Source organism: Vulpes lagopus, chromosome 9, assembly GCF_018345385.1.
Source record: "Vulpes lagopus strain Blue_001 chromosome 9, ASM1834538v1, whole genome shotgun sequence".
Classification (NCBI taxonomy): Eukaryota; Metazoa; Chordata; class Mammalia; order Carnivora; family Canidae; genus Vulpes; species Vulpes lagopus.
Window position 1 is genome coordinate 1664937 of NC_054832.1, and position 24873 is coordinate 1689809.

Sequence of the window (24873 nt, forward strand, 5' to 3'; positions counted from 1 at the left end):
CTGTACAGCCGCCGTTCGCCCGTGGGGCCCCTGTGGCTCCCTCTGGCCCTTCGGTGGCCCTGGCTCTCTCCTGGGCCATCTCCCTCGTGGGTCTTCGTCCTTTCTGCCCTTCCTCCTCCTCCTCATCCCCAGTCTTCCAGGGAAGCATCCACATGGGAAGGGAGGGGGGGGCGCGGAGGGGAGAGGTCACAGGGTCCGTCCCCTGGGGGCAGGAGCACCCAGCCCTCCCCGGTGCCTCCTCACTGCAGGAGCAGCTCGGGCCGTGGCCGCGGCTATGACACTGTGTACGGGTCACAGCCGCCTCTCAGGGCCTCCCTCCCCTCCTCCTACCCTGGGGCCCACTGGCCCTGGGGCCCTGCAGCTCCGGGCAGGGAGGGCTGGAGACAGAGTCACCCAGGCCACATACGTCCAGGCTTCAGCCAACACCCTTGCCTCACCCCTTCTCTGCCAGCTCTGTGACCGCCCGACTTCATGATGGGGAGACCGAGGCTAAGTGACTTGCAGAAGTGACAGTGAGGGGTAGAAGAACCCACCCTGGGACCTTGTGCCTCAGCGCCCCGGGGTCCCCTCCCTGCCCTGGGAGAGGGTGCTGGCCTGGTGCTGGGGGAACGGGAGGCAGCCACTGCCCACTTGCAGGGGCACCACGTGGAGCCACCCTGGGTGGCGCCCCTCCTGGACTGGTCACCACGTGGACCCTGGCAAGTTCCTCCTGGCCCAGGCCTCAGCTTCCCCGAGGCCCTGGCTGGGCCAGCTGTCTGCCCACGCCGCAGCTGAGCCGTGGCTGAGGAAGAGCCGCAGCCGGGCCCCAGGCGGCCTGCTCTGCCCTCTGCTGACCTTGCCCACGCCGGCCGCCTGCCCACGGGGACCCGCTGCTTCCTGCTGCCCGGGCCCAGCTGGCCGGCGTCCTCCCCGCACGGGCTGTCAGCGGAGCGGGGCGTCGGGCGCAGACGGCCTTGGGCTCTGAGCACTCCGGGCTGGGGCGGCCTGGACGTGGGCTGCCCCCTCCTGGCCCCGTGGCCTCGGCAAGTCCCTCACTGGCCGGCCTCGCTTCCCCATCTGTGAAATGGGGGTGAAGCCCCACTTTCTCGTCAAGAGGGTAAGAGCTACACCTGGGGGTTCAGGCAGGAGGTGACTCTGCAGGGGAGGAGGTGGGAGGGGGCTCTGGCTCCCCAGGTAGCTGGGCCAAGCCCGGTCCTCTGGGGGCCCTTCAGCGGCAGACAGAGGCGCCCTGAGAATTGCAGGCGTCTCATCCCGGCCCCTCTGGGCAGAGCTGGGTGATGCACTGGGCCCTTACCTCTGGGAAGCCCCGGTCCCCCCTCGCATCTGGACCACGCGGGGCCAACCCTGGATGTGGGTGTAGCAGAGCCCGCCTGCCCTCGCCACCTGCCCTCACATTATGGGGCCAGAGAGGCCACGGCCAGGATCCTACAGCCAACCCCAGACTTGGGATGTCCCCTGAGGTCTTGCTGCAGAGAGATGGCAGCGTGTCCCCAAACTCCACCTGAGCCTCAGCCCCGGGGGCCCCCGCGGCCCAGGCCGGGAGCTCCTGTGGAAGCCGGTCCCCAGCCCTGGAGGATGGCCAGTCCCAGAGGGTGTTGGCCAAGCCCAGCAGAAACTGACCCAGCCGAGGGTCCACTGAGCCACTGAGCCCCACCCATGTCTGCTCACCTGGCTGTGCCCCATCACTGACCCCCGTGAAATGACCCTCCTCGCCCCAGCCCCTGGCAGCCCATCCCATAGCCTTCCACGGATGGGGGCGGGTCTGGGGGGCCAGGAGCAGGTGCTCAGGTGGCATGTGCCAGGCACGGGGTCCTCTAGGGCCTCCACCTTCCCACGTGGAAGAAGAGATGCCCAGCCATGTGGTGCTAGGGACGAGAGTGCAGCCTCTGCACCCCGCACCCCAAGGATTCGGCGGGCCCGGCTTGGTGGGGACATTCTGTGGAGCTCTGTCCCGCGCCAGCCGCAAGTGCGGGGGTCCCTGCGATGGTTCCATTTTGCAGATGCGGCATATGTGGGGCCACAGAGGAACCTTGCGCCTTGTGGGGGCTTGTAGGGCCTGGCGCCCGAGCCAGGATCCAAGCCTGGGTCTGACAGGCGGAGCTGCTGCCCTCCGCACACCCCAGCCCTGCCCCAGGCAGGTGGAACCCGACCTAACCCCATGCCTGTCCCAGAGCTCGCGGGAGCCAGGCCACACTGAGGTCCTCTTGGCATCCCCACCACCAGCCCTCGTTGTCCCTGGCTCACCCCACTCTTGGAGCACCTGTCGGGGCGAAGCCCACCTGCGGGGTCCTGCACACCAGGAAAGAGGTGGCAGGGAGGGTGAGAAGCAGGGCAGCGCCCCAATCAGAAGTGCCCCTAGAAGGGCTGCCCTGCAGTCCGCGGCAGGGAGGGGACCCCGGGGAAGGTAAGGGAGGCACGCTGGGGCCGGTGGGGGTGGCGGAGGGTGCTGGGGAGATAGGAGAGGAGACCCAGGGGCCGGCCGGCTGAGGGAGGTGGGGGGCAGGGGTCTGGCCTGGACACAGGGGGCGTGCAGGGGTGAGGGTGCGGTAGAGCTGAGAGCCCCCTGGGGCAGCCGTTCCGGGCTGAGCCTTCCCAGACCCCTGGGGCCTGATGACAGGGATCTCCAGCAGCGCACCTCGGAGCTCTGGGTTCACCGCAAGGGCCACCCGGGAGCCAGGGTCAGGAGGGAAGTGGGGCCCAGGTCACCTCCCGGCACCCTGGCGCCCTCTGGAACATCTCTGACTCAAGCTGCTCCACGCGCGGGGCATTGGGCAAGGCTCTGCTGCCCAGAAGGCTGTCCCAGCTGCGAGTGTGAGCAGCGCAGCCCCGGCCAGCCTGGCTTCCGCTGGCTGCATCCTGCGCCTGCACCCGCCACTGACCACCCACCCTCTACCTCCCCGGCCTCCCTTCATCCCCAGGAACTGCCCACCTGCTGCCCTCTAACGAGCTTGGATACCTGGCCCCGCGAGCCCTCTTGCACTGGGGCAGCCCCAGCAGGCAGAGCCAGGCAGGCCGGGGGCATATGGCCACGGGGGACGGCGAGTCGAGTCTGTCCCAGGCCAGGGCAATTGGTGCGGAGACAGGGTGGGGCTTACGGGGGTGGTCCTGACCCACCAGGCACTCGGGGGGGGGGGTCCTGGGGGGCACAGAGCCTGGGGGGGGGTCCTAGGATGAGTGGGGGCAGGGCCTGATGCGGGCGTCATTCTGGGGTCCCTGTGACCACCGGGGCAGTGCGGGCAAGGAGAGCGAGGAGGTGGCCTGCACGGGATCTGGGCTGGGGGGGTAGTGTCAGACACGGCCGGGCTTCCGGGTGGGCAAGCAAGCGATGGGCGGCGGGGGCCTCACCGAGAGGGGGGCAGGCTTGTGCACACATATGGGCGTGCGTGAATGTGTGTCTATGCATCAGTATACGCCTGTGTGCCGGCACGTGTGCACACGTGTGCGCGTGCGTGAGAGCACAGATGTGTCAGTGCGTGTGAGCACATGGGTCTGTGGATTCGTGTGTGTCCGTGTACACCTGTGCCTGTGCACCCATGCACACGTGTAGCGTGCGTGTGCAAGGTCTCACGGCGGGGGAGAGCCCGGCTCCCGCAGCACCTGCCCTGTGGCGCCTGGGGCGGGCTCGGGGCACTGCCCTCGGCCACATCCTGCCCCGGGGCGTCCCCTGGGTGTCGGAGCTCTCCGAGCCTGCTGCCCACGGCGAGGCACCCGAGGAGGCTCTGGTCTGCCCCGGGCGCTCGGCCCTGTGTGGCCACGGGTGCTCCTTGGCACGCGCGCTTGCAGGGCAGCTGCCCCCCACAGGCCACCCGCCTGGTCTTTGGCTCCCCAGAGGCTGGGTCACTGGCGCTTTTGGTGCCCGCTGCCCCTCTCGGGCTCCCGAGGACGGGGGCGGTCCGCAGCCCGGAGCCTCTTCGGTCCCCACCTCTCCCCGTCAGCTTCGTAGGGCCCGACTGACTGCCTTGGCTGCCGGGACTTCCTCCCCGTGTCCAGCCCCTGCCCCCTTCCGGCCAGCTTCGGCCTGCACCTGCTGCCAAGCCTCCCGCAGCCTGCGGGGCGGCCTCAGGGCCAGGGCAAGGGAGTGCCGAGCCAGCTCACAGGGTAGAGGCCCCGGGCGGGAGGCCGTGACACCCAGGGAACTGGCCACGCCTGGCGGGGACAGGACGCTGGGAGGCGGGGAGAGAAGGACGGTGTCCCCAGGCTGGAGCAGTGACCGCAGGCCGGGACGGGCCCAAGGTGGGAGCCAGGGCGGGCAGTGAGGGGGGAGCAGAATCAAGCCCACCCGAGGCTCACAGGGCCACCGTCAGCCGCCGGGCACTGCGCCCGCCCTCCACACCGTCCCAGGTGTAGCCACGCACGTGCAGGCCACCTGGGCCCCTGCCCCAACGGCAGAAGACCCGGGTGCCTCGGTTTCCCCACCGTGCGAGGGCCTGGGCTGGACGCTGCCCCCTCAGGCTCCATGGTCCTCCAGCCTCCCTTGGGTCCGTGCGACCGTCCTCCCCAGGCTGGGCACCCTCCCCCCAGGCCCACCTCAGGCCCGGCCTCCGCATCCCTCCCCACCCACCCCAGGCCGCCAATGGCGTCCCCAGATGCCAGCCACAAAAGGCACTCTGTTGTCCTGGCCGCCCCCCGAACAGTGCCTGCCTGTGTGTCCTGGGAAGAGGCTGCACTGGGGGAGGGGCGGGTGGACACCCCTCAGCGCCGAGGATAGCCCAGGGGCTGGCTGGCAGGCAGGCCGGGAGAGCGAGCCGGAGAGGCCGTCCGGGGACGCGCAGCCGCCTCCACCCGCGCCGCCAGGCCCCCCAGCCCTCCTGGGCCGCGGCCGGTCGGGTAGCCGGGTCTCGGGGCGGCCGCGGCCGCGCCGGCGGGGCAGGTGGGGGCGCTGCCGTGGGTGCAGGACGGCCCAGGCCCAGGAGGGGCCAGGAGGGCCCAGGCAGGCCTCCCCGCGTGAGCACGGAGGCAGGTCGGGCGTGAGAACTTGGCCCCCACGCCACAGCCGCCACCTGCTCCCTCCCAGCCTGTGCGAACCAGTTCCCGGCGAAGCGCCCGCCGACCTGCGGGGTATCCCCAGGCTGCCCCGAGAGGCCCGCAATCACTCTGCCTGCCGCCCCCCCGCAGTCCTCCTTCCCTTGTCCGCCCACCTGGGCACAGGGGTCGTGGGGGCAACTGCGCAAGAGAGGAAGCCCCCACCCGAAGGTCCACTGCTGGGAGGGGCACATCTGTGCTGGCTCTGCTCCAGGACACCCCACACCGACCCCGACCTGCGCCCCCCACGGAGGGCAGGGGGACTCAGAGCTATCACCCCACATCCCACCCCCCCACCGCCCCAGGCCCCTGGGCCTAGAGCCAGCGGCCGGCTCTCGGACAGGCCTCGCTGCACCTCCTCTTGCCCCGAATCCCATCGCCCCAAACACCTGCAGGCCTCGAGGACACTCGGAGCACCGAGGCTCCTGGCTATGCTGCCATTCGGCCTCCTGCTGCCTCGCTGCCCCTGCCTCGTGCCCTTCCTGGGGACACCCATGCGTCCTTCGGGGCACGGGGAAGAGGCCCACCCCAGGAAGCCATATCTGAGCCTGCTGGGCTCTCCCGGGAGCGGATGTGTCCTGCCCCCCCCCACATGCACGCGCCCAGTGCCCATGCACACATGCACACGCATGCACTTGTACGTGCATGCACACCCGGGACCGGCATGCACCGTGAATGCAAACACGCGCACGCAGACAGGCTCTCCTGGAGGGAAGCCTAAGTGGGGACGAGGACGGCATCTGTCCCAGGGGTGAGAGGCTCCCCAGGGGGGTGGGGGCTCTCATGAGGAGGGGGTTGCTGCGATTCTGAGTGTGACCCGCATTGCTGTGCTCTCTCCTGTCTGTGTCCGCCTGCTCTGTGCCCGGAGTGAGCCTCTGTACCCCGAGACGGACGGAGGCTCACACCCCACACCAGGATCTGTGCTCCCCGGGTTCCCGGGAGGATGGGCTTGTCCAAGGTCACCTGCCCAAGGTCGCGTGGGGAGGGCCAGGGGCAGCAGAAAGCTGGGAAGAGGTGGTCAGGAAGGGGCCTGGGGGGCTGCCCCGGGCGGAATGTGCTGAGGCCCTGGGGGCACCCCGGGCGGGCCTGGCTGGGCGGAGATGGAGGGCTCCAGACAGCTCGTGGAGGGGATGAGTAGAGACGGGCACTTAGCCTGGAACTGCTTCACGGACCCCAGGCCCTCTGGCTCCCAAAGCCCCTGGCCTCCCCCAGCAGACCCCCTGGGTGCAGCAAGGCTGACCCCCCTGGGAGGTGCAGGGCAGGCATCCCCGTGCTTGGAGGCACAAAGGTTCCCCCAGATGGAGGCTGCAGCAGGGGTCCCGACCACCACCCCCGCGGTGACCTCTGCCCTCTGAGGACAGACAGAGCGGGGTGGGGCTCAAGGCCATAACTGCCACCCTTGCCCCCCAGCTCTGGACGGTGACAAGAACACGCTGACCTGGCACCCCAGAGCAGGACCGGGGGCCCACGGATGGACAGGCGGGGTGCTGGGCAGTGTGTGTGGGTGCGAGACCTGCGTGCACGCGTGTGTGCTGCAGTGTGAGGGAGCGTGTGTCCAGGAGAAGCGTGTGTGGTGAGGGAGTGCGTGCACTTGCAGGACGAGTGAGTCGCCGGCGTGCAGGTGTGCCGGTGTGTGCGTGCACAGGGGCGGGTGTGCGAGTGCACCTGTTCTGGGAGAGGAAGGCTCCCGGAGGTGCCACCTGCGAGGTCGGGCTCGTCCGGGCCCGGCTGGGAGCAGGGGCAGTGGGCGGCGGAGGGCACACTTTCCGGCCGGCGGATTCCCTCGCCCGTCTTGCGTCCCCCAGGGCCCGGATGTCACCCCAGCCAGCTCAGGTCCTCCCGAGCCCTGCCCTCGACAGCCCCAACCTCTGCGTGCCCCTTAAAGCTCTGGGCACTCTGGGGCGCGGGGCGGCGGGGCTCCTGGCCCTGAGTCACGGAGCCTCGGAGAAGCGGCTGCTCCAAAGTCACCTTGGCAAGCAGGAGGGAGGTCAGGGCCATCGCTCCCCTGCAGGCTCAGGGCTTAACGGGGGCTGTGGGGAGCACAGCCTTCAGGGTGTGGGTGCTCCCTCCTCCCCCCATCCAGGTGGGGGTCCGTGACGAGGCCAGGCCACCCCCAGGGGGCCCTGCAGGTCTCCAAGGCCTCTGCCGGCCAGTCCTCAGTGTCTCCTCCTCAGGGACCCTTGGCTCACGTCTCAGCCAAGAGTCGGCACCCCAAAACTGGCAGCCAGCCTCCCAGGGCTGCCCGGGCTGGGGCCCAACCCTGGCGCCGGCCCTGGAGGCCCTGCGGCTTCTGGTGGTGCTGGGGCCCTTGTCAGAAAGACAGGCGGGGGGACCAGCACACGCACCGGAGGTGCCCAAGGTGACAGTGTGGGGTGGGGGCGAGCCGGGCGCCCACCGGGTACACTGAACCCTTCCACTTGCCTGAACCCTTTACAGCACACAGGCGCGGTTGTCTGGTGGAGGCACGGAGCATTCTGGAAAGTCAGGGAGTCAAGGGCAGGGTCACAGGGTCACAGGGGCAGGAGGACCTGGGGTTTGGGAGTGGGGTGGACTCCCTTGGGCCCCAGTCCCTGGCACTTCCTCCTCGGTTAATAGGGACAGGTTCACGTGAAGAGGAGGGGGCAGGGGAGGGGAGGGCGGGCCTGGTGCTTTGTCCGTGAGCCATGGGCTGTGCCCCAGCCGAGGCCCCCGTGTGGGGGGAGGCCGCGTGGGGTCCAGAGTGGGAACAGTGGGAGATCCGAGCCCAGCTGCACCTGCAGGTCCCAGGGCTGCCCCGGGGGGGGGGGGAGAGGCTCGTGATCTGCCCCCCTCAGCCCTGCAGCCGAGCAGAGCTCACCCTGGGATGTGCACACACACCGTGGGGCCCAGATGCTGGCAGCGGTGGTCCCTGCTCCTTTATGGAACCTGCACTGCATTGTGGGGCTGCTCCTGCTGCCAGGGGTGAATGTGGTCTGCAGGGCAGCAGGTGTGGGCACTGCAGCCCCGTCACTAGGTGTGTGCTCTGCCTCCTGAGACCCTGCTGCCCGCAGGGCACCCCCCACTGCTTTGGCAAGTCCCTGAGGCCAAATCACCGGCCGGTTCAGGATCCCCTCATTCCCCCCCAGCTCCCAGGAAGCAGCCCAAAGCCTCCAGGGCTGGGGTCGGGCCCCACGCCCCCTGAAGCCCCTGCCTGCAATTCATCCTCCTTTGACCGGTTCCAAAGGCCTGCCACAGGGCCTTTGCATGGCTGTTCCCTCCCCTTCGGGATTGCCCACGCGCCCCTTCGTGGGTCCTAGGAAGCTCTGTGGGAACCCCGCAGCTGGGCCCCCCGAGGCCCTCTGTCCTGCACCCCCGCAGCTGACTCAGAGCCTCTGTGTCCCCTCTTCCCACCGCCTTCACTCTGGGGGGTGGGGTGCGGCCATGCCCCCGCGGCCCTCACTGCAGCCCCTGCACCCCCAGGGCCAGTGTGCAGCTGGGCAGCCCCGCGTCGGTGCAGGTGCGGCCGAGCCCTCCGGTGCAGCGGCGGGGCGGGAGGGGCACGAGGCCGGACAAGGGGGGGCCGCGGGGTCCACGGGTCAGCGGCCCGGGCTCCGGCCAAGGCCTTGGGGCCCCCCCCGCCATCCGCACGCCTGCACACCCCCGCGGCCACGGCCACACGCGCACACACGCCCGCTCGGCCGGGCAGGCGCCCCGGGGCACGGGCCGGCGGGGGGCGGGGCGGCCGGGGCTGCCCAGGATGGGGCGGGCGCGGGCGGGCGCGGGGAGACGGAAGGGGCGGGCAGCGGCGGGGGCGCGGGCGCCCTCTCCCGGCCGTCGGGGGCAGCGCGCCGCCCTCCGCCGCCGCCACCGCAGCCCCGCGCCGGCCGCCGGCCCCAGCCCCAGGGGTCCCCGGGGGGCGGGCTCGGGTCCCGGGGGCCGCTCCGGGAGGCGGGGCCGGGCCGGGCGGGCCGCGGCGGGGGCAGGGCGCCTCGCGGGGCTGCCCGGGTTCGGCGCTCGCGGGGCCTGCGGGGCCGCCTCCGGCCGGGCCTGGCTGCCGCGCCCGCAGCGCCCAGCCTCCCGGGGACCCGGCCGGACGCCGCACACCCGCCGGCTGCGGGCTCGGGCGCCGAGGGCCTGGGCCGGGGGCCCCCCAGCCCGAGCCGCGCTCCCATTGCACCGACGCGGCCACCGAGGCCCGGGGGCGGCCGGAGCCTGCGGACCCGGGAAGGGACTGGGAGGGCTCGGCGACGTGGCGGGGTCCCTGCCCGCCCGGGGTCCGCGGGGGCCGGCGAGAGGCCGAGGCCGACGGATCGCCTGGTCTCCGCCCCCGCGCGGGAGCGGGCGGGGACACGCGCCCTTCCCCGCGATCCGAGGCGGCGAGCCCCGCGCTCGAGCCCCCCGCGCCGTGCCCGTCCGCGGAGCCGCGCGCCGCCGGGGCGCATCCCCGCCGGCCTAGGGCTCGGCCCCCGCCGCCCTGGGCTCCGGGGCTCCCGGGCCGCCCCCGCCCCCAGATCCAGGCGCAACAAGTCGGCGAGCAGCGCCGAGGAGCAGCGAGCGAGCCGGGGAGGCGGGCGCGGGGCTGGGCGCGGGCGCCCCGGGATCCCCGAATGCGCGCAACGGCCGCCTCCAGGGACCGGGCGCGGTGGCGGGCGCTCGGGTGACTCGGCGGGCGGCCCGCATCCCCTCCCCGGGCTGCGACTCCGCCGGGGCGCGGGCGCGCCCGGGAGCCCCCGCCCCCTCCTTCGCGGCTTGACCTTGCCCGGGTGCTCCAAGCCGGACCCCGCGGCACCCGGCGCCGGGCGCAGAGTTTCTCTGTCGCCTGCGGCCGCGGAGGGAGCGGCTCCCTCCCTCGACCTCCCCGTTTGCCTCCTGGGCTGCGGGGGTCGCCGGGGAGCGGGAGGCTTCGGGGTTGGAGAGGACGCCATGGCCGCGTCTCCAGACCCCGAGCACCATAGAGCGACCACCTCCTGGATACGAAAGGGGACCCGAGCCTCCGGTTCCCCCGGTTCCCCGCTCCGCCGCCCGCGCGGCCGCTGCTCCGAGGGGGCGTGTGTTCGTGTCTGTGGGGGAGGGCACCGAGGGTCTCCTTGGTCCCCGGGGTGGGGTGGGAGCGCAGACCTCGGGGCCACCTCCCCAACACATACGCCAGGAGGCTCCTGGGGCGGGGGTGCGCCCCCCCCTGCCCACCCACGCGCCTTCACGCCTTTCAACTCCTCCCGAGTTGCCGCTGAGGAATCCCTGCCCCAGACCCGGGGGAATGGGACGTGATGGGGAGCGCCGAGCCGAAGGGTGCCGAGGAGAGGTGGGTTAGGGCTCGCAGGTCCCCGCCTGGGGCCTGGCGCCGCGAGAAACTTGGAAGCCCCAAATCAAAGTGGGAAGGGGAAGGTGCCCGGCGGCTGGGGCCTGGCCGCAGCCTGGCGCTCCCTCGGAGCCGCCCGGGAAGTGACCCAGCAGGAGCCTCCGAGGCTCGGCGCAGGGACTGGGGCTCCGAGCCGCAGCCTCCGACCAGCCCTCCCGGCCGCTGCCCCCTCCCCGGCGGGCCCGAGGCGCGCTCCGCCCTGCCCCGGGGGCCACGGGGAGAGGGCGCGCGGCAGGGCCCAGGGCCCCCGGCCTCCCCGGGAGGGAGACGATGCTCATTCCTCGAGGCAGCTACGCGCGGCTCCCAGAGAGCGCAGCGGCGGCGGAGGGCCCGCGGCCTCGGCCGGTGGGGACGGGGACCCAGGAGCGCCCGGCGCCGGCCTCCCTGCTCCGCGCGGAGAGGGCGCGGGGCCGACCCAAAGTTCGGAGCGGCTTATCCGCGCGGCCTGTCCGAGCGAGTGGGAAGGAAGAGGAGATCGGAAGGAGCCAGGTCGCTGGCGTGTGGGGGTGGGGGGGGTGGGGGGCCTAGGGTGGCCCTCCGTGGATTCCGGGGAAAGAGAACCTCCGGGGCTTCTCCAAAGCCACTGCCGCGTCCATGGGTGAGGGCTGAGAGGGGGCGACGCGGCGGCTCGAGCCGCCCAGGGCTCTGCGTGGGGGGAGGACACCTCCGGACCCTACAATGTCTGTAGGGGGCTGTGAGTGCGGCGACGGAAGGGAAGGGGGACACGCCGGGGTGTCTCGCCTCAACCTACCTGGGTCTGTGTGTGCCTGTGGGGGTCACATCTGGGCTCCCAAGACCCCTGCCAGCCTCTGTGCGTGTTGGGGACAGCCCGGGAACGCCTTCTCCAGCCTGGCCTGGGTCTGTGCATGTGATGGGGAGGGGGCGCCTTCCCCAGCCCTGCCTGCCAGCCTGGCCAGGCTGCGTGTGCGCGGGGGGAGGTGAGCAGCGCGACGAGCCTCTCCCGCGGCCAGGGGGGCCCCCTCCTCAGCCCGCCCGGTGCGGGCGCCCGGAGACCTGCCGGATTCCGGGGCTGCCGCGGGCGCAGGAGGCAGGGGGCTGGGGGGGGGGGTCCAAACTCCCGAGCTCCGAGCGCAGACCTCGGAGCTGCGAAGCCCCGAACGGCGAAGTTCGAAGTCCGGGCGGCCGCCCCTCCCCCGCCCCTCCCGCCCTCGCTGCGCCCGCCGCCGCCCCCCAGCCCCCGCGCCGCCGAGCCCTCCTTACCTTCCCCGGCAGCCGCGGCCCCGCCGGCCGACACTTGATCCGGCGAGTTGCAAATCCCCGGGAGCGCCCCGCGTCCCCGGCGGCCGAGCCGGGCGCCCGACCCGACCCGAGGGGGGGCTCCTCCTGCCGCCGCCGCCCCCGGCCCGCTCCAGGCCTAGCCGGGCGCACCCCGGGGGCCCCGCCGGCGCGCGCAGGCCCCCTCCCCCCGGCCGGGGCTCCGGATGCCCGGGCTGCGGGCGATGCGGGGCGCGCGGGCCCGGGCCCGGCCAGGACGCGGCGCGGCCGCCTGTGCTCCCGGCTCGCCGGCTCCGCGCTCGCTCCGCCGGGGCCGCCGCCAACGCCGCGCCCGCCGCCGCCGCCTGCGCCCGCCGCTCCCTCTCCGGCCGCCGCCGCTCCGCTCCTCTCGCCTGCCCCGCTCTTCTCGCCTTTTTTCCCCTTCCTGAGGGGGGGGCGAGCCGAGCCGAGCCGGGGGCGGGGCGGCGAGGGGAGGAGGAGGAGGAGGCCGAGGACGGGGAGAAGGAGGAGGAGAGAGGCGAGCTGCTTCCCCCCACCGGGCTGCCGGCGCTCCCCAATCTCTCGCTCTCTGAAACTGGATCCCGAATCGGGAGCCAGAGACTGCATTACGGATTACATCAGGCTTTATAGAGCTTCCAGATCACACATTAGAGGGGAGCGCGAGCGGGGGGCGGGGTGTGGGGGAGGGGACAGAGATAAGGGGGGGCACGGATAAAATGCATAGGCGCGCACACCGAGGAAAGCCCAGCTCCTGCCCCGTGCTGCAGGAAAGCCAAGAGTTGGGTCTCTGCTCTGTGCCTCTTCCAGGAGCCGAGGAGTGGCTGCCCACTGGCTGGTTGGTGGGTGGATGGATGGATGGATGGATGGATGAGTGATGATGGATGGATGGATGGATGGATGGACGGGTGGGTGGATGGTTGGAGGGAGGGAGGGAGAATGGATGGATGGATGGATGGATGGACAGGTGAAGGGGGAGGATGGATGGGTGGGTGGAGGGAGGATGGATGGGTAGGTAGATGGATGGATGGATGGATGGATGGGTGGAGGATGGATGCATGGGGGATGGATGGATGGACAGAGGACAGATGGATGGACGGATGATGGATGGACAGATGGATGGATGGATGGGCAGAGGACAGATGGATAACAAGGAAGTTGTAGGGGGTGGTACATAGAGAAGAGAGGCGCTTGGGAGGATGGGACAGGTGGAAGGATGGGTGAGGTAAGTGATGTAGAGGAAGGGGGTATGCGGGAGGGTGGACGGATGGACCTGAAGCCCGGAGAGGTGGGTGGGATGCTGAGTGGGGCGGTGGAGGGCGGACGGATGGACGGAGGAAAGAGGCCAGAGAGGACGGACAGGGTAGACGGAAGCAGATGAACGGCACGTGAGCCCAGGGCTGAGGAGATGGTGGCCTGCGGGCGGGGAAGGAGGATGCGCGGACATGGGGATGAGAGCGATGGCAAAAAAGTGAGTTATGGGCAGGAGGGAGAGTCGGAGGCACAGACTCTGGAGCCCATCCAAGAGGATCAGAGCGGGGGAGGGGGAGGGCCGACGCCTGCTGTCCAGGCTGGTTTTGTCCAGTCTTTCCTCCGGGGACTCCTGAGAAACACTGAGGGAGGGGCTTACGGGAAGAGCCAAAAGGAGATGAGTTTGAAAGTAGAGGTGGAGCCCACATCACCCCGAGTGGCTGTCCTCATTGTGCCACTCCCTTCTCGTCCCCCATCCATCCTCCTTTGCCGTGGTGACGGTGGGGACAACCCAGTTCCACATGTGGATTTTGTTTTCCGTAGACTGGTGGCCACAGCCCCTTCGCCGCTTTACCGCCCATCGTAAAGTGCCCGTAATCCCTCTTCTTCTGCTGAGACCTTTAGCCAGATGCCCACGGGGGGCCTCTCGAGAATAAGATCCCGAGTCTTGGAGGAGTGACCTCAGGGAAATTACTTCAGGGTTCTTCTCCACCAGTAGCATCCTAGTAGAGGACGTGCCCCTTTTGCACAACTTGTGGTCCGCTCCGAAGGCGAGGCCCTCTCTGCCGCTGCCTGAATACCCGACACAGCGCACGCCGACCGGCTCAGCAGGCCGCTTACGCCTCGCCTCCTCTTCAAGCCCAACATCGGGTCCAACTGTCTGCTTTTCTCAGCCGACTCAGCAGGGGGCTCCATCCGGGTATCACTGCTGTCACCATCACACATCAATGCACCGTCCTCCTCACCATTCTCAACCTGCAGGTCAATGTGCGCCCCTCCTCTGTTGTCCCCGTGGTCGGCACACCATAAGCCTTGACCAGGGCCACAGTGTCGCCATCGCAGCCAACCCCGTCACCGGTCATGGTCAGCACCCTCACCGCAGCACCGGCCCTGGGGGGGGGGGGGGACAACGTAAGTCAGCCTGGCCCCTGGCTTGCTGCTCATCTCAGCAGGTGGAGCGGGGTCCAGGCCAGCCCCCGTCGCACGGCCAGCCTGGGAACTCAAGCTCTAGGGGCGTCCTGAGGGCCCAGTGAGCCGGGCCGCGGAGACAGAGACCGCGAGGCCGCCGACAGCCTCCCCAGGACAACCTCCCGGCGCCCTCAGGCTTCCTTCTCCCCTGACGGACACAGCCTCCCTCCGCAGGTCTCTGAACTGGGGAAAGAGAGGGAGGCGGTGCCAGGGTGGGGGCTGCCTCCGCACCCCCTGCTCCCGCCCTCCCTGCCCACCCCAGGGCCCTCTCTGCGCCGCGGCCTGGCCGTCCCCTCGCACCAGCGGCCCGTGGCCACCAGGGGGCTCTGATATGCAGCGGCGCGGCGGTGCGGGCAGCTCTGAGTCAGGATTTCGGGGCTGCTTCCCTGCTTCCCCACCGGCCCTTCTCCCGCTGCCGGGGAGGGGGCGGCCCTCCCCACTCCCCCACTCCTCCTCCTCTGCTGGCCGCTGCGGGTTCCCAGGGTGGCAGCAGTGTCCCCTTGGCCCGGGCTACGCCGCCGGGCCGGGCCTTCCCTCTCCTTGCCCGGGGACTCCTTGCTTCCCTCCCTGACCTGCCCCTTGTAGAAAATTGTCCTCTTGTCCCAGTTCCTGGGCCACAGTCCAGATAGTTGCCCCACCCCGGCGGGAGGCAGAGAGGCCCCGAACCCCCTCTGCCCCTCCCCAAGGAGGAAGAAGAGTCGGCTTGACGCCTGCAGATCAGATGCAGGTCATTCCGCCCATTGCACACCCCCCCCCCCCCCAGCTCTCAGCTGGTTGACCTGAAATAAAGAGACTCACCTTCACCCCACTGCAGCCTCGGTTTCCCTGTTGGCTCATGGCTGTCCTGACTGGTTGGTGGGAAGGTTTCTTACGGCCCAGACGCTCTCAGGTTCTGGACCTCTGAACCCATGGCCTCCTTTCCAGAGATTTGCTACCAACTTATATCCAGCACCCTGCTACCTTGACCTTTGACCCTCACCACTCACACCGAAACTGGGGCCCTGGCCATGGCATGAAGACACCCAGGATGGGCTCAGTATGGCAGGTTGAAATTGATGGTCCTCTGCGGGGCCAAGCTTATTCAGCTGGAAACTAGGTTCTGGAACCTCCTTATTCAACCCAGAGGCAGTACGACATTTGGTATCTTAAAGCCTTTTTCACGGTCATTCATAATCCCTGACCACAGCCACTGATGCAGCCAGGACTTGTAGATGACTCTGAGCACACTGATCACCGACTCCGGTCACACACTGGGCCCTGACCCTGGTCACACCATGAGTCCAAACCATGGTCACACCCTGAGTCCTGACCCTGGTCACACTCTGAGCCCCGACACTGGTCACTCTCTGAGCCCCGACACTAGTCGTACTCTGAGCCTTGATCCTGGTCACACCTTGACCCCTGACCCTGGTCACACCCTGAGCCCTGACCCTGGTCACACTCTGAGCCTTGATCCTGGTCACACCCTGACCTCTGACCCTGGTCACACCCTGATCTCTGACGCTGGTCACACTCTGAGCCCTGACCCTGGTCACACCCTGAGCCCTGACCCTGGTCACACCCTGAGCCCTGATCCTGATCGCACACTGAGCCATGATCCTGGTCACGCTCTGAGCCCTGACCCTGGTCACACTCTGAGCCTTGACCCTGGTCAAACCCTTAGCCCTGATCCTGGTCACACCCTGAGCCCTGACCCTGGTCACACTCTGAGCCTTGACCCTGGTCAAACCCTTAGCCCTGATCCTAATCACACTCTGAGCCCTGATCCTGGTCACATTTTGAGCCTTGACTCTGGTCATACCCTGATCTCTGACCCTGGTCATACCCTGATCTCTGACCCTGGTCACACCCTGAGCCCTGACCCTGGTCACATCCTGAGCCCTGATCCTGGTCACACCCTGAGCCCTGATCCTGGTCACACCCTGAGCTATGATCCTGATCGCACACTGAGCCATGATCCTGGGCACGCTCTGAGCCTGTTTCCATGGCAGGTTTACACAGCCAGCTCTTTAGTTGCTAGGCTGGATGTAAACTCTAAGGCATCCCTGAGGGAAGGCAAACAGGAATGTTCCAGGGGCTAGGAGGACCCCAGGTTGGAGCAACAGAAGCACATCCTAAAGTCCTGCTGATTTCCAAGCACTTTCATGTAAGACTGTTCCATTCTCAGAGGGAGAAGTGAGGGCTCAGGAAGGGGTCATTTGAGGTCGTGCTGGGAGTTGGGTGGTCTAGAACTGGGCTCGCTGGCTCTGGCCCATGGTCTCCCCGCCCTGCCTTCAGGGGCAGAGGTGGAGTGAGGGGGCCTTTCCCAGGGTCTTCAAGGGCCACTTGGTGCAGGGGGGCGGGCACCGCACAGCATTTCCAGCCCGGGCATCCCGGGGTCCTCTCCGACTCCTCAGTGAACTTTGCCAGCCTGAGGCAGAGGGTGAGGGGTGGGGGCTGAGCATGGTGAGTAATTAGCTGATTCACACGCACGATAATTAATTGTGGATGCAACAAGCCGCAATTAGCCTCCCAGTCAGGACAGACAGAGCCTGCAGCGCCACTCAGCAGAAATGAGGCCCCGCCCGGTGCCCTCGGGCACCCCCACCCCTTCCCACCTCCAGCTCCGCCCTCAATCCTACCAGTGGGGCAAAATAGAGAAAGAGCTGGGGAGAAAGGACGAGGACTGCAGAGGCTCCCAGCTCCCCCAGGACACACGGGTTCTGAAGTATGAGGCTCGGGGCGCCTCCTCCTCCAGGAAGCCCTCACCTCCCTGCCCGCAGGCCAGGCCCCTTCTGGGCACCGACAGGCCCTCCTGGGGGCCCTCTCTGGCTCCCCTGGCCACGGGCCCGTCCTCTCACCTGGGCCCAGAGGAGGACAGTGACAGACCCTGCACTAGAGCGAGATGGTGTCCTGGGCAGGGTCTGGACACAGCGGGGTGTGGGGCGAGCCCCCAGGCAGGGCCCCCGGGCCAGAGGGTGCCAAGGGACGGTCAATCCTCGGCTCTAGCAAGCACACCTCATGGCTCCTGGCCCTGCGGCAGCGCAGGGGGCTGCTCAGCACCTCTCCCCTCCCGGCAGCGACTCCAGGCAGGGCTGGGGCGTCCTGGGGGTGATACGGTCGCCGTGGCCGACGGCACAGGGTGGTACCCCGACTGCTCCTTTTCCTAGCTGTGGGAGCCCTGGTCACACTCTGAGCCCTGACTCCGGCTCTGTGCCGGCTTCGGCTGTGAGCTGGGGGTGATAATGGTGCCCACCCACGGGGTCTCTGCGAGGATTCAGTGAGCACATCGCTCAACGCCACCTGCTCCGAGGCAGAGCACCCCCTCCCGTTGCCTGGGGCCCCGCTCTGGCCCCACTGCCGCCCCCTGCACCGACTCAGCACAGCCCACTGGACGGGGCCCCCGCTTGCAGCCCCTGTGGGTCGGCAGGGTGACTGCGCCCCCTCCAGTGCCGCAGGAAGGTTCCAGGGCCCCGGTGCGTGTGAGTTCAGCACGGGCCTGTCCCCGTGTCCACCCCGTGCGGGCGGGCTGGCCGTGGGGTCCTCGGGCCGGCGGGGCGGGAACGTGGGGGGGCCCTCACCCCTCCAGGGGGTGCCCCTGCCCCTCGCAAGCTCGTCACACACCTGACCCCAAGCGCTCCTGCTGCAGCCTCGTCCCAGGCCCTGCATCCGACCGTCTCTCCGTCCCTGTGAGGCCTGCCTGACCCGGCGATCCTCCCCTCGGGGCTCGGGCCATTCCGGGGGAAGCCCTGCGGGGACCGCGGCCCCTTCCACCGGGCACAGCGCTGCCTCCCGTGGCTGGTGCCAAACCCACGGGCACTCGGAAGCGAGACACGCTCGTCCTGAGTGGGCCTGTGGGCTGGGAGAGAGCAGCTGGTGAGGGGCAGAGGGGAGGGGTGAAGGGCGGGGAGCAGGGTGCTCGGGCCTGGGAGGGCAGCGTGGTTCCTCTGTGCTCCACAGAAGGGCTCAGAGGGGCGAGGGCTCCGGCCAAGGCCGTCAGCGGGTCCCCATCGGGCCGGACCTGGTGCAGCGCACAGGAGCAGAGGACACTCGGGACCAAGTCGTCGGAGACTGTCCACACCCGGCCCCAGGAGAGCCTGTCCGGGCCGCAGACACGGGGCCCGGCCCCTGGGACCCCCCGCCCCCCGCCCCCTGGTCCCCTGGCCAGGGTGCTGCTGCCGGGTCCTCCGCCTTCTCCCGAGAAGCAGGAGGGGGGTGCCGTGGGCAGGCCTGTGCAAGCCGAGTGGCCCCCGCGCCCCCAGGCCCCGCCCGCACTGCCCCTGCCCCGAGGAGGAGGCCAGGAGGCCGGGTGGCTTCGGGCTATTTTCAACCACTGGCTCTCACAGCTCTCGGTGAGAAGCAGGCGCGAATGGCGGGTTTTCCTAACACCCGGGGGTTGGGCGGAGGAGATGCAGGGGGGGGGGCACCAGCCGATGCTGCTGGGGGCAGGAGGGGAACCCCGGGGCCATCGAGGCCCCTCAAATGCCGAAGCCTGGCTGTCCATCTCCCCGGCACTTGCTCGGCCGCCCTGCTCGCGGAAGAGACTGGTCCCAGACACCCCAAGGCAGGTGCCCTTCCAAAGCTGGAAACCCGCAGCTCAGAGGGGATGTGACCCGCGCAAGGTCGCCCCGCCAGGGGCAAGGACCGCCCCGAGGCCTTCACTCCAACCAGGGTGGGGCCCGGGCCAAAGACTTGTTCTGTACGGGGGTCCTCAAGACGACAGGTAGAGAGGGAAGGAGAGGGAGTGGCCCTGGGCCAGAACTGCCCTGGACCATCCCCAGCACTGTTTGCAGTGCTCCCCACAGCCTCCTGACAGCCCTGGCCTGGTCACACGACGGCCCAGATCCCTCATCACACACTGAGCCCAGCCCTAGTCTTGATCCCAGGCTGATCCTGATCCCTCATCACAGACTGAGCCCTGACTCTGAGCATGTACTGAGCCCTGGTCTTGATCCCAGGCTGATCCTGATCCCTCATCACAGACTGAGCCCTGACTCTGAGCATGTACTGAGCCCTGGTCTTGATCCCAGGCTGATCCTGATCCCTCATCACAGACTGAGCCCTGACTCTGAGCATGTACTGAGCCCTGGTCTTGATCCCAGGCTGATCCTGATCCCTCATCACAGACTGAGCCCTGACTCTGAGCATGTACTGAGCCCTGGTCTTGATCCCAGGCTGATCCTGATCCCTCATCACAGACTGAGCCCTGACTCTGAGCATGTACTGAGCCCTGGTCTTGATCCCAGGCTGATCCTGATCCCTCATCACAGACTGAGCCCTGACTCTGAGCATGTACTGAGCCCTGGTCTTGATCCCAGGCTGATCCTGATCCCTCATCACAGACTGAGCCCTGACTCTGAGCATGTACTGAGCCCTGGTCTTGATCCCAGGCTGATCTTGATCCCTCATCACAGACTGAGCCCTGACTCTGAGCATGTGCTCATCTCTCATTGCTGGCTGAGCCCTGATCCTGGGCATATACTGATCACTGATCCATAACCAAAGATCAAGTCCTGACCCTCTAACACCTGGTCACTTGGATAAGCATCACCTGCAGTCATTGGACCCATTTTCCTCAAGCGCATCCTGAGTGCTGGGCCCCTGCCCACACCAGGCCCCCTCACCCCCACCTCTCATGGCCCTGGTTCCTAAAGCAGAGGCTGGGTGGACTTTAGGGCCTGAGCACACAGTTGCCCTCCGGGCCGTCTCTCTGGGCTTAGCAAGCCCAGGGAACACAGGATACCAAGCAAGCTCTGGGAAAACTTTCGGTGGTGGGAGATTAAGCATTTAATAAATAGCACAGTGAGAACCGGAACACTCAGAGGGATCCGGGAGCCGAAGGGAGCGGAGGCCGGAGGTGGCCATGCTGGCTCTGCTCTCCATTGGCCACGCTCTGCACACAGCACGCTCCAAGCTGCTCGGACAGCTCGGACCTCTTGGGGGCGGGCCAAGGTCTCCCCCAGCCAGCCTTGCCGCCCACCCAGCCCCCCACCAAGATGGCATTCTCCCACATATTCACAGCTCCGCACGCTCAGCATAAGGACCCCAGACACGACCTGGGGGTCCACATGGGTCCTCCCCAAGCCTCAGGCCCCAGTGTCCCATACCTGTGGCCCTGGCAGGAGAGCTCACTGTCTCCAGCTGTCCCTGGTGGTGGGTCTGATCGGGCCACCCCAGGACGCAGCCCAGCCCAGGAGGCGGGTGGACAGACATACTGATCCTGATTCCTGATCGCAGAGAGAGCCCGGACTCTGAGCCCAGCAGGCATAGATACACAACTACACACCCGGGTTTCTCCAAGGATGGCCTTGGACACCTAGAGGTCCGTGGGGTTGACACCCTGGGGGCCGGTCCCTGAGTCCTTGGAGCCCAGAAGGTTTGAGATCCACCTGAGGCGGAATAGGGGCGGGGCCTGGGTCGGAAGCCTGACTCCCACCCTGTGCACTGAGCTCCGGGGCCACCGCACCTGTCTGCCCTGTCCCCTGCAGGGCCTCAGCCCAGGCCGTCCTGTGTGCTGGACGGGCTCCCTCAGTGCACTCACGACGCTGACAATGACCTGCCCTCCCCAACCAACACCCCCATTAGGTCCCAGTGCCCCCTCCCCCAGCTTGTCATGTGACTGGTTACAGCCGATGGAGCGCCTGCCCGTGGGCCCGGGTCCTTAGAGGCCTCCAGACTGGCTCCATACCTCCCCCTGCTTAATAAAGATGATGACCCACGAGATCTGGGGCTGGCGGGCTCCAGATGGAGGGGCCTGGGTCCCAGGTGACTGTGTGGTGGAGACTCTCCGGCCACCCCTTGTTATGGCACCTGAGCCCACCCAATGGACACAGAGCCCAGAGGAGGGGGAAGGAGACCAGGACATGCGCCTTGGGGGGCAGCAGCATGAGCAGTGAGTGTACCTGCATGAGTGTGTGTTTGTGCAAGTGCATGTGTGGACCTGTGCATGGGCCGCAGGACCCACGGCAGCCGGAGGGGAGGACGGAGCCCCTCACAGCCCGCCCCTCCCTCACCCTCACAGAGTGGACCCTAGGCCCTAATGTCAGGTTCCAGCAAGGACACAGGCCCTGCAGGCAGCCTCAGGACAGTCGGCGCCTCCCAAGCAGATTCACATTTTTCAGACGGAGAGCAAGGTGGGATCTGACGCGGATCCCACCACAGGTGGACTGTGGGGATGGCTCCCCTGTCCCCATGACTGTGGGATGGCTCCCCTGTCCCCTAGATGGGGCACTAGGGTTTCCGAGGCATCAGGATCTCTCTTGCAGCCCAGCACATGGACAGTGCTGGCCCAGGGCTGGTGACAGCCTCCATCCGGCCTCCTCCATCTGGTTAGGGTATCACCATGGTGACCAGTGGGGGCCCCCTTGGGGCTCAGGTGAGGACAGGGGTGGAGGGGTGGGGGTAGCTTTGGCTTCTCTACTGTGTGGGCTGCAGCGGGTAGGGCGCCGGCGTGGAGCCCAGGGCCTGGGCCTGGGGCGCACAGCAAACTTGACCCCCGCAGGACAGAGCTGGTGGCCACCTCGCAGGCGGCGGGGAGGCCCCTGGCACCCGTCCCTCCGCAGGATGAGCCCCAGGGTGCAGCCCCCCCCCTCAGGAGGCACCCTCTGCCTTGGGGAGGGGCAAAGGATGCAGGTGGGACCTGACAGCCCTGAAGCACGGCAGGGGGCCAGGCCCCTCCTCACCTGGGCCTTGATAGTTCTGGTATTTTCCGCAGGTTTAATGACAGTCGTAGCAAACACCAGGGCTGCTGAGGTGGACTCTGGCCTCGGCACTGCTGCGCTCACTGGCGGTGGCAGGGATCCTCCTGAAGGCAGGCATGACCCCCGACCTCCATGGGCTTCGAAGCCTTAAGTGACTCTCCACTTCCCGCCAAAGAAGCCCCGACCCAAGCGGGGTCCACCCGACTGTCCCTCCTGCCGCATCCCTGCCCACCCCTCCCCCTGCCCTTCCCTGTCTGAGCCGGGCTCTCACTCGCTCTCCTGAGTCCCTTCCCGATGTGCCCTCTGTCTGGGGCATCTCCCTCTCCCTTTGGACCATGTCACCTTTGAGGAGGACTCCCGCCTTTCCCTGAGGGGAGGGTGACTTGCTGTCTCAGTGTCCCCACATCCGCCTGCACACTGAATCACTGTCGTCGGGGGTGGGACTGGGGGTCATCTCTTGTTTGTCCTCGAAGCCCAACCGCCATTGAGGGAGACTCAATCCAGAGCCTGTGCAGGTGCCCAGGGAAAGTCGGAGGAAGGGAGGAGGAGAGGCAGTGGCCTGGGCACCCAGGGGACAGCCACGGGCATCCCAGACAATGAAGGACGCCTGCATCTCTGTGAAGACATGCCGATGTGTTGTGGAGCTGGGGCTCAGCGAGTTCTCAGGGCAGCGCTGGCGCCTCTGCGCCTTCCCTCCTCGGCCTCGCCCAGCCTCGTTGAGCCTCGCCCAGGCTCGCCCACCTCCGCGTTCCAAACCAGAGGGCAGCCCACCCCACACCAGGTGGGGGTCTTCCAAAGGGACAGAGGGAGTTGGATGTTCATTTGTGTTTGCATTCCACCAGTCAAAGGTGGAACCAATCTTGCAGCTCCTGGGGTTGGTTCCCGGGACTGGGTGCTTCCAAGACCTGGCAGTGGGTGCTGCTGAGATGGGGGGGAGACAGGAGCATGACTGGGGCTGGACTTTACATGGTGATGGTCATAGCGCATAACATTTGCTCAGCACTTTCAGATTTACCTGACACCTTCAAATGTCTCCAATTATTTCACTGTCAAAACAACATTGAAAAGTAGAGAGGTCAGGGAGCTTAATTTCCTTCTTAAATACGGGGAAACTGAGGCTCAGAGACAGCAAGTCAGTTGTGCAAGGTCACACAAGAGGCAAGGACCTGAGACCTGCCAATCCTCACTGCTCTTCTCTACCACCTGCCTGCCTCCACTTGACTTATACAGTCCTCTGCCCAGAACCCTGGTGGTGGGGGGGGGGGAGATGGTAGTGATGGTGGTGATGGTGGAGATGGTGGTGGTGGAGGTGATGGCAGTGATGCTGGTGGTGGTGGAGGTGGTGAAGATGGTGATGGTGGTGGAGGTGGTGGAGGTGGTGATGGTGGAGATGGTGGTGGTGGAGGTGATGGCAGTGATGCTGGTGGTGGTGGAGATGGTGATGATGGAGATGGTGGTGGAGGTGGTGGAGGTGGTGATGGTGGAGATGGTGACGGTGGATGGCGGTGGTGATGGTGGTGCTGATAATGACAATGGTGATTTTTGTGATGTTGAAGAGCGTGGGTCCGCCTGGCTTGGAAGACTCAGGGAGCCAAAAACAAGAATCTGTGCCCCCCAAAGCTCCTGGAGCCAGTGGCTGGTTTATTTAATGCTTGTCTGCCTGCCTGTGGTGAGTCCGCTGGCTCCTTTTCCAGTCTGCAGCTCCGGGCGTGGGGGTCCCCTCTCAGTCTGTCCCTACACCCTGTTCTCCCAGGCAGCCCTTTCCAGCATGGTGTCAAGCAGAGTGGGGTGGCCTGTGGGAGAGGCGTGCCTGTACCCCACACCTGCTGAGGGCAGGGCCGAGGGGCTCCCTTACATGGCCACCGTCTGGTGAACAGAGGCCTAAGTGAGTCCAGATGCGGAGATTTGGGAAGACAAGGGGAAGACTCCCTAGACCCCAGAGAACCCTCCAGGGCTCTGCAGGCCCCTTCCCCACCCCAGCCTGCCCCCACCCCCACCCCCCGTCCCAGGGCCAGGCAAGCACCTGCTGCTGCCCCCTGTCTGCCCCCGTGCTAGCCTGGATCTGCAGGGCCTGCAGGGCTCCTTGTGTCCCATGTTCACACGGTCTCAGTTGCGGGGTGTGTCTGCATGTGCACACGTAGTCACACGCACTCACCTACACTCACGACTGGGCGCACAGGGCCAGCTCACACAGCCAGGCAGAGTGGACCAGTCCGAGCATCTGTTCCCCTGACCCAGGACCCTGCTCTCCCTGCTGGGCCCCACGCGGATGGGCGGCACCCAGCTGGCGCGTGCAGCTCTGTGCGTCTGTGTCCTCGCTCTGTGTAATGCCCCATCGGGGACAGGCCACGGCGGCTCGTCCATTCTTGGGTCCTGACCCCGTTCCCGGAGCCTCCAGGTGTCGCCTACGTGGAGGAGGTGCTGTCTTGACCTTGAGCAGTGGCGGCATGTGCAGGCAAGGTGCGCGTGCTCTCTCCACACCAAGCCGCACAGGTCGTCCTCCCGCGACCTCGTAGGTGCGTGGGGGGTCTTCTAGGTCGTGCTCCTGGCAGCAGATGCGCATAGGTCAGAGGGCAGGGCAGGCGCACCTGCTGTGTGGCTGCCACTAGGCTTGACTGTGTAGCTGGTCCGGCCTGGTGGGCGAGGATGAGTCTCTTGTCACTTCCTGGTGTCTGTCCTCGTCCCTTGGGTAGTCCCATTGGCCTTGGAGGCTGAGGGGGAAGGGACAGGATGGGACAGATCAGCGCAAAGAACTGGCGAGGCTGCAGACATGCTGGGCCGAGCCTCTGGGGCGGCGGAGGGTCTGGGTGCAGCCTGAGTTCAGGTCTCCCCCAGGTGCTGCCGTGGGAGTGGCCGCCAAGCCAGAGGAGACACCCGGAGGCCTGGGCGCTTGGCCCCACTCCCGCCGTCTCCAGCCCTAAGCACACAGCCTTCCTGAGGCCAGGACCCCGTCCCCCCGCACACCTCATTTCTCAGTCCCCGGATTCTGAATCTCCTCCCCGCCAGCGAGACACACTGACTGAGTGGAGGCGTGGACGGAGGACGGGTGAGTGAGCAAAGCAGGTGGACGTCCCTGGGCGGCAGGGTGCTCAGTAATTCGGGGATGTCAGGTCCCTTCCAGTCAACGGGCGACAGGAGATGGTCGGGGGAGGGCAGGCCTGGCCAGGGGCACAGAGTGGGGCT

The 24873-nt window shown here is 67.7% G+C and overlaps 1 protein-coding gene across 6 annotated transcripts in view; it reads right to left on the reverse strand.

Annotated features, from left to right (window-relative positions):
- Window positions 1–11754, reverse strand: part of ADGRB1 (adhesion G protein-coupled receptor B1) — a 72996-nt gene extending 61242 nt beyond the window's left edge. For all 6 annotated transcript variants that reach the window (XM_041769572.1, XM_041769571.1, XM_041769569.1 and 3 more), the window contains exon 1: window positions 11561–11754. The gene's annotated coding sequence lies outside the window, so the exon portion shown is untranslated. The remainder of the gene's footprint in view (window positions 1–11560) is intronic.
- Between the last annotated feature and the right edge of the window lie 13119 nt (window positions 11755–24873).